This window comes from Ictidomys tridecemlineatus, chromosome 14 (assembly GCF_052094955.1).
Source record: "Ictidomys tridecemlineatus isolate mIctTri1 chromosome 14, mIctTri1.hap1, whole genome shotgun sequence".
Classification (NCBI taxonomy): Eukaryota; Metazoa; Chordata; class Mammalia; order Rodentia; family Sciuridae; genus Ictidomys; species Ictidomys tridecemlineatus.
Window position 1 is genome coordinate 49,795,548 of NC_135490.1, and position 10,105 is coordinate 49,805,652.

Here is a 10,105-nt window from a genome sequence, read left to right on the forward strand (position 1 = left end):
ACATGATTTTCCTGTGGGGACCTATATGTGTAAGAGAATGTATCCCATACACAAAGGACATTGCAGTATGGCACAAGACAACAGAAATGGAAAAAAGTTGCTTATAAAATAGTAAAGAAAATATGCTAGCTTAAAAACAAAATACACTGATGATATGGAATGTTAGTAAAAATGATGTATGCTCTTCTCTCAAGATACTTTTCCTACATTCTCATAATTTTAAAAGTCATTGAAATAAAGTGAGAGGAAGTGACATGCAAATACTTTTGCCAATCCTTTTACAGTATCATGCAAATTTTTATTCCTTGGTAAATTATGCTTTGGTAGTTTAGGTTTAGTAATGAAACTTAGAGTACTTTCCATCTTGATGTCAAGCTATTACTTTTATATATATATATATAATATTTTTGTATGGAATTTATTAACTCTATTTTTTTATTCTGTAAAATACATATATTTAACTAAGGTATTCACTCAGAAGGACATTGGGGAATTCTCCAATAATTTTTAATAGAATCATTTTGATTCTTTCAAGGAAGGGCTTTTCTTAAATTTTAAGAAAGATTCTTGCTTAAAAGGTAGCCTGCTAAAGGTTAACACAAATGTAGATATGCCACATCAAACTCAATTTTTAAAGTTGCAGCTACCAATGACCCCCAGCTAACATTGTCTCACTGGCTTTTTTTTTTTTTGGTTAACAATGTTTATTCCCTCATTAGACTGGATTATTATATGTTATATGTAATAGTCCTTATAAATAATAAAGGTGTGAAATATTTGAACTGTATTTTATTCAAAGTTTAATTCAGAGAGGAACATGTAGCAAATGTGTAATTAGTATTTATGGAAGGACAGAAATGAGACAGAAAGAGAAATGTAGGTGTTAATGAAGGAGGGACAGACTTGAATAAGAAACCTGAAAAACAGGAAAATCCCAAAGATAAAGAATGATATAAAATATGTAGCAGAACTAAGCTAAACAGCTTTTGCTATCACACATGGGATATCATTAAGTTACAGACATAGATATGGTCAAAATCTGACAATTTATCTATTATTAAGAATTTCAAAAAACAGTAGAGCATGTGCTTTAACATCAAGGCCCTGGATTCCAGCATCCACACAGACAATCACATGACAACAGATAAAAAACTTTCAATGTGGAGTTTTTTATGATATAAAGTAAGCTTACTTCATCATAATTTCTCAAGAATGCATTTTATGATAGTGGGATTTATGCTTTTCTTTCAAAGAGATTACATCCCACCCATCACTATCTAGTTTTTGAACCATATTTTTATAACTGATTTTCTCATCATGAAGACTCATAAGAACATCTGTGAATCATAATGCCACCCTCCCCCCTTGGAAATCACTGTGCAACAACAACAGGCAGCAGCACACCTGGGCTCCAAGTCCTGTCACATGGGAAGACTATGCTAGCAAGAACATTGGACCTCAGGTCTACAGTTTGTAGTTGCAAACATCACCCAGTTTCTGCTACCAGGGTCACCAGCACAGAAGAATTTATCACACAGGTATTGTATGAAAATGTATTCATTTTTTTAATTACTGAATATAAGCAAGGCCTTTATAAAGTATTTTTGAAAATTTGACACTCAAATTTCATTCAATCATAAATTAAAGTTCTATATGCTACAGTTTTCTGCTGGGCATGGTGGTGCACACTTGTAATCCTGGAACTTCTGAGGCTGAGGCAGGAGGGTCATGAGTTCAAAGCCAGCCTCAGCAAACACAAGGCTCTAAGCACTACTCAGTGAAACCCTGTCTCTAAATAAAATCAAAATAGGGCTGTGGATGTGGCTTAGTGGTTGAGTGCCCCTGAGTTCAATTCCTAGTACCCTGCCTGCCCCCTAAAATGTTCTATATGCTACAGTTTTCTGATAAAGAGTAATATATTTTCATCTCAAAGCTAATATGTATTCCAACTCTACCACAAGATATGGTTTATGCTATGGTCTAGAACAGGCATCTGTCATTTGGCATAGGGTCTGAATGCATTGTTTAAAACTGCATGATATATTTTCCTTGAGCTTTAAAAGCTAAGGAAAATTAATTCCAGTGTTCTAATATATGGGCAATGCATTTTTATTGTAAATAGTAAAAATACTTCAAATTATCAAAATTAGAAAAGGCCTGGGAAACAATTGTAAGATAACTCTATAAACTCAGAGAAGACACCAAAAATGCTTAATTCTATAGGAGCAGAGTGGAATCTAATTGTTTGGAAAGAGGAGAGAAGAATGCTTAATTTCTTTTGAGTCTGCTCAGTTTTACTAATTTTTAGATACTTTTGATAATTTTTAATAAAAATCATTCTTTAGCTCAATTGTATCTGACTTGAAAGAAGTGTGCATATACTTTCTACTTCCATAACAGAGCCTAATTCTCTGTATGTACCCTTTCATCTGGTTTACAAATGATGAGAATGCACACTGAAAATAGTGAACAAGATTTTGAGAATTTGTTTGTGAAAATAGGTTAAAAGGAAATTATTAGTCAGATAAGTTTAAGCTGAGCTGAGAGAACCTCACTAAAATATTTCATGAAGCTTTATTTGGTATTGACATATACATGTATTTTCCTCTCAGCTGGAATGACTCCAAAAGGGCTGTCATGGTTGGTTGAGTAAATAATACATGCTTTAAAAAATAATTATAAATCTGTATTAACCTGATGGACTTTGTATTCATTCTAGTCAATTGGGCATATAATACTCATTTTAAAAATAAGTACAAATAATGCATTAAAAACTGCTTAAACACCCATTTAACCAGAGGGGCCAAAATAGCTCTAAAATGGAGCATGTGATTTACATTAATGGAGATTATTCATATGTAATGAAAGGAGAACCCCAAACCCTTTTAAAGAGGACTATGACAGGAGAATGACAGTTGGGAAACATGAAGATTTAAGACTACTATTGTTTCTAAAGTACTCTCTGCTCTTGTAGTAACCAATAACTCCAAGAGTGGTGAGTCTTGGGATCCAAGGCAATAAATGTATTTATATTTAAAATAAAACATTGCTAAAGGGAAGAGCATAACAGCCTGACGATAAATAATACATCAATGTAACTGGATTACATCTCTGTACTTAAACAGCTATTTACTTATGACAGTTTCTGTCCCGCTTAGAAGTCTTGCCCAAGACGCCTTCTTTATAATGTTAAACACAAGAGACACTCATACCATACTGCATTTCAAGTTGTTAATGAGCTTAATTTGGAAATAATCTCACAATATTTTTAGATTAACAACATTTTCTTTTTAAAGAGGGTGAAGGGCAAATGCAACAGTTGGCCTAAAACATATAATAATTCTGGCTCATTGCTCTTTTCATTGGAGTTTTAAGAGAGTATTTCCCAAATGGCCACATAGATGATGGAAATTCAGAAGCAATTATGAATCTACCTATTGACCAAAATTTTTCTCCATTAGCCTGAAAAACAAGTTTGACATTAACAACATGGGTGATTTTGGGGGGGTAAAAGTTGGTTAGGATATCCACTGTTAAAATGCAAATATATTACCTAGACATGATATACATGAACTCATAAATACTCTTCAGTTCATCAATTCACTTTTCAGATAAACCATCCATGATCTAAGAAAACAGAGTGGTCTTGTCTGAGTGTGGGACACAGGAGCAAGTGGTCTGATGCAGAACAAGGCCTAAGGAATAAATATAGAGTGTACTTGCAGGTTGTGCAAAAAGGCTATGAACAATCAATGGGCAGAATGAATGCTGAGACAGTCTCAAGGAAACCTCAAAATAGACTTTCATATTCTCATCCATTACCTTGCTGATCACTTTCAAAATGATATCACAATATCAGATTACATATAGGGAGAAACAAATTTGGATCTCAAAGTGATATCACATTGGTAACAACTTAAATTCCACCCCAGTCCCAGGCTCTTTTCTATTTCAAATACTAAATCAGCAATTTGAATGTTTCTAGAATGCATGCATCTGGAGGACAGAGACTTTTGTGTGTATGGTATCTATGCAGTATTATTGATACAAAGAAAAGCACCTGAAATATAGGAGATTCATAATGAATATTTGTAAATGAATGAACTGAATGAACAAGTGTAAGTATGATAAGTCTTTCAGAAGCATAGGATCAGAAATTAATATCAAAGTCAAATTATAATGATGAGTTTGCTTCTTACTTAATTTTGTCTTCTCATGTATGATAAAGATAGCTTCAGTTCTAATAGATGCTTTAAATGAGTAATACCTTTGGCAGAAAAAAGGAAACACAATGTAAAAAATAAGAAAACTTGCTGCCTTCAAGAGGAGAATGGAGAAGACCAAAATAAATAAACAAAACCCCAAAGAATGTCTTAGAGTGCCATTAACAGGAGAACAAGGAAATGAAGATCTAAAAACCAAAGTCCCATCAATATCCCTGAATCTAGTTCTGGTCTGTGTGAAGACTGGCTTGTTATGAATACTTCTTTTATATTCCCATGAGATAAATGCTGCCTTCCGAACTCCCAGGTATAGCCTCACAATAAATTCCTATAACCTGAGCCTAGCAAACTCAAGATCCCAATCATCTGAGAGTCACAAAATTCTGGGTGCTGTGCAAAGGGCAGAAGCCCCTCCTTCCCAACTCTGTTTTCCTTTATTACCCAGGTACAGTCTATGCTGAAGCATTCAACCACTATTTCCTCTCTGTAGTCACCGAAATCCTAGTCCCAGAAATGAGCTTATGCAACCCTCCAAGGTTGCATAAGTGACACCATTTTATTTCTCCTTCTCTTCTGTCTTATGGATATCATTCATTAAACCTTTTCTCTATCAGTAACATAATAAAGCTCTCAAATGAAAGGAAATAAATACTGGGGGAGTGGATGATGAATGGAAGTACAATGGTCTAGAATCAGAGAGTAGCCTGCTGGGTGTGGTGGAACATGCTTGTAATCTTAGTGACTCAGAAGGCTAAAACAGGAGAATCTCACATTCAAATAAGCCTCCACAAGTTAATGAGTCCCTAAATAACTTAGTGAAACTTTGTCTCAAAAAATAAAAAGGGGGCTGGGAATGTGGCTCAAGTGCTAGTGCGCTCGCCTGGCATGTGTGCGGCCCGGGTTCGATCCTCAGCACCACATACAAAGAGGTTGTGTCCACCGATAACTAAAAAATAAATATTAAAAATTCCCTCTCTCTCCCTCCCTCTCTCCCACTCTCTTTAAAATAAATAAATAAATAAATAAATAAATAAATAAATAGGCTGCGAATGAGACTCAGTGGTTAAGTGCCCCTGGTGCTTCTGGGTTCAATACCTGGTACCAAAAGTTAGTAGATTAATTAATTAATTAATACTTAAAAAGAGTAGCCTTTAACTACAAATCTATATAGATTATCCTCATCTTTGAAATGTGGAAACTTAGACTAAGAGATGAAGTAACTCACCAAAGAATGTTATGAGCATATTCCATGCCTTGGCACTGGAAGCCCAAGTTTCATCAAAAAAGACATGGTCCTTGCCCTCATGGTGCATACTAAATAGAGAGAAAAAAGCAAGCATGATATTAAATTAAACATGCTACAGAAGTGCCTAAGTGAATTCCTATCTCTGACCTGGGGTGGGTGGTGATGGGAGGTTAGAGAAAGTGTTGATTATCTTGAAATACAAAATGAAATGGGAGGCTGGAGCTATAGCTCAGTGGTAAGGCACTGTGTTTGATCTTTAGCACCACATAAATATAAATTAAATAAACTATTTTTTTAAAAGATGAATTTGATTAAGCCAGTCTAAAAAAAGCAATGAAGGTTATGTATGCTTGCCTAGCATGCACACCTTTCTGAGTTCAATCCCTAGCACTACAAGAAAAATTCAAAAATAAATAAATAAAAATAAGCAATGGAAAATGTCCTTGTAGAAGAAACAATATATACAAAGTCCAGAGATTAGACAAGCAATATTATAAGAGTAGAAAGTTTCAAAAACAGGTACTGAAGAAATCACTAGAGACCAGATCCTTCAGGATTTTCTAGGTTACAAAAAGGAATTTAGAACTGATCTTGGGTTTAGAAAAATATTATTTGGGGGAAGATTTCTCTGATTGCAGTATGAAATAAGTGAATTTGAAAAAATAGAGTAAAATATTTTAGATGAGATTAAATAGATCATCAATACGGTTATTCTGTCTGACATAAGTGCCAATTTGACATGGTTTACTCATAATGGTTATGCAACTATTGTTTCCACTAGAGGGAGAATAGAGAGATCTAGATGATTTCTATCCCTTCTTCAGCTATTTATGAGAAAACAGAAGCTGAAGATTGACTGGATATAGCTAATGGAGGAAAAAGGCGGCATCAAGAGGAACCCTCCCAAGAGGTTTATAAACAGAGCAACTATGTAGATAGTGATGCCAAATTTCTATGCAAGAAAAGATGTGAAAGAGACCAGGAGGAGACCACAAAGAAATGGATTGATCAGAGGTGTTTACTTATTCCAGGAATTCACTATAGGTAGAGTAGAAGAAATGCTTTAAAATTATCCGATTTAGCAAAATAAATTTTTTAAAGGGTGATACTATTAATAGAGCTATCAACCCTTTTATATTTAAAAAATAAAACCTTTAAGCTAAATTGTCAATCCCTATCTTTCTATAAAATAGGTTATCTTTCTCAATCCATAAAATATAGGCTTTTATTTTTGCATAGATTCATAATCTGACCTTCTCCAAGTTGCTAAAACCTAAGAAATGGCATCAAGACTATAGATTAACCTTTATAGGCTGTACTTGACATGAATTTTAAAGAGATATAGTGTCTTCAAATAAATGATCCCAACACAAATTTAAGATTCAATCAGCATTAATGGTGGTATTAGAAATAATAACTTCAATTATAAGCATAATGCATTTGGTACTTGGAGTTTGCCCTAGCACAGCCATATTTAAAGACTGCTTATGACCAAGGAAAGGCTCTTGTATTAGTTTGATTTGAGCTAATAGAATATGTTTTAAAATATTAATTTTATGTAACTCATTTCCATAAATTTATTTTTCTCCAGTCTTCTGAAAAAAATGTTTATAAGTTAAAATAAAAACAAGAACTAATTAAAGAAATCTCCAATTTGGTCTACATGTGAATTTTATGTTTATGATTTAAGGAGAAATATCTATAAAAATGGCATTGTGTTATATAAGAATAAAATAAGCAGTTTCCCTCAGTATTATTTTTCATTATTTCACTTACTGAAAGAAAAAAAAGTTATTTTAGGAGGTGTATGACTAAAATCATAAGTAATTTTTAAGGTTGTTGAGAGCTATGTTCAAAGTGAGGATCATTAGAACTTTCCTGGAAATAAAAACAAAATATCTATGACATCAAAATTATCCAAACTAAAAACTCAAAATAATTTTCTTCTCTATTTAGAAAAAAATGTGATTAAAGAAACTGGTGCCAGGGCCATGGTGGGGAGGGATTTGACAAGGTAGAATAGAAAGATATACATACATTTCTTTACAGTGTACAATAAAATAAATGGATTAAGTTGGGAATGGTGGCCCATGCCTGTAATCTTGTTTGCTTGGAAGGTTGAGGTAGGAGAATTGTGAGTTCAAAGCCAGCCTTAGCAACAGCAAGGTTCTGAGCAATTTAGTGAGACACTGTCTCCAAATAAAATACAAAAACAGCCTGGGAATGTGGCTCAGTGGTTAAATGCCCCTGGGTTCAATTATTGGTATATATGAATTAATATAAATTTGAATAATATAAATTTGGTAAATTTATATGTTAAATTAACTAGAATTCCTTTAAAGGCTCAAGAATGCTAACAATTATAGATAACATTTACCTGCAATTTTTATATGCCATAGAAAATATGTCAAATGAGTTAAGTGCTTTGACACAGATACAATTATTAATCTCAATTAAGAAATAAACAAAACTGGGGTTTGTTACTAGTCTGAATTCTCCCAGTTAAGGAACAATAAAATCAAACTCTTATGCCCATGTGCAAACCTCCAAAACATGAGCTTAACTCCAACATGCAATATTGACCCTCTTTGAATATCGAGGGCAACCATTTACCACAATGTTTGTTTTAGATTAGTGTATTTTATTGACAATATCTAACCAATGAGGGAGGGGTATCACAAATGCAGGGAAGGAGTAAATATCAAATATTCTTTTGGCTTGATTACTGAGATTATACCAAGTTCACAATTTATCCATTCAGATTGTCTATCTACTAAATAAAAATTAAGCTAGATTAAAGAAGGCCACCATTCTACAGAAGTAATATTTTTGGTGGTGTTATTGGTTGTCATGCAAATTCATCATATAATTTTAACCATTTAAGTGAAAAATCTTTCATAAAAATTAACTTTAAAATAGTTAAATATAATATTCATTAATTCATCCAACACATACTTTCTATATAGTAAAAACACCTTGGTAGGTACTTTGAGAAAAATAAAAGTCAAAGACAGTCTATTTTTTCCATGATACAACAATCTACTTGCATGGCTTATAAAAGAACTTATGTTAAATTTTATACATAATTATTAACATTCAAATAATACAAAACACATGCTTTCAGCATAAAATTCATAAGCAATTTATAAATCAGTACAAAATAATGTAATAAAGTATTCACCTATGAAAGCAGAGAACATGAAACAAAGACTTAGCTACATGCATAGGCATGACAAAGAAAGAGGAATGGAAGGATGGGTTTTCATCTAGAACATCAAAAAATTGATAAAAATGAATGTCTCAAGAGAAAAGGGAAAGTTTTGGTCAGCTTTTTTTTTGCTGCTGTGACTAAAGGAACTGATAACCACAATTTTAAAGGTTAAAAGATTTATTTAGGGGCTCACGGTTTCAGAGGTCTTAGTCCAAAAAAGGTTGGCTCCATTTCTTGGGAATCAAGTTGAGGCTGAACAACATGGTGGAAGAATGTGGTATAGGGAAGCAGCTCATATGAAGATTAGAAAGCAGAGAGAGAGACTCTATGCACCAGATACAAAATATATATCCTATAACCACGCCCCCAATGACCCACTTCCTCCACCCACATCCCATCTGCCTTGAGTTATTAGTTAATCCGATTAGGGATTCATTCACTAATCAGATGAAGGCTATTACCCGATCATTTCTCTGCCAAACCTTCTTACATTGTCTCACACATAAGCTTTTGGGGGACCCTTCACATTCAAACCATAACAAGGAGGAAGGCATGAAAATTTATATTTAAAACTAATAAACTTATAGAGGAAGTAAGAATGGAAAAGTTGGTGAATAGCAACTGCAAGTGGCCTTGAAGATCATATGATACAGATTTAGATGGAATAAAAACAACTTTGTTTTTATTTGGTTCTTCAAATTATTTTACATTTTGGAAAAAAAAATCTAACCTTATACATTATGCCCCAATGATATTTTTAATACCATTTTCCCATAGTGCTTGCCTAACATACCTGCCAGATAGATGTTTCATAAGTTGTTCTCTCAATTTCACTCTAAACATAAACATATTCAATGAGATTATCAAACACAAATATTTCCAGTACAAGTTGAAAGGTAGATCTTCTTAGCCAAAATCTTTAAAACACACACACACACACACACACACACACACACACACACACACACAGAGAGAGAGAGAGAGAGAGAGAGAGAGAGAGAGAGAGAGAGAGATTTGTACACACACTTTTCTTTTACATTTTTAGAGCTTAAACTATACATTTTCTTCCATTCTCTTTAATATTACCTTAATGACAGATGTATCTTTTGTTTCAATTTAATCTCCCTTGTGTAACTTTTCATGCTTTCTGCAAAATTCAACAGTTAAATCTGGAGCCATAGAAATAAAACCTTGATGACTCCTAAAGACTTTAAGATTAATGCAGGAAGAATTTACCTTGGTTAGTCATGCCTATTCTTCTTAGTAGCCGGCAGTTTGCCTTTACCAAAGAACTGGTGGGAGTTTGATGTGAAGCCAAACACAGCGGATCATGTTATGTGGTTTGTTTTTAATCGCTGAATTCAAGGAGAAGCCAGAATTGCATTTTGAATGATTATATGATTGTATATGCTATCAAGTAATAAT

General features: G+C 33.4%; 1 pseudogene; it reads right to left on the bottom strand.

Moving 5' to 3' along the window:
- The window catches only part of LOC144370526 (hexokinase-2-like), a 100,830-nt pseudogene extending 91,813 nt beyond the window's left edge, over positions 1 to 9,017 (bottom strand).
- Positions 9,018 to 10,105: the final 1,088 nt, after the last annotated feature.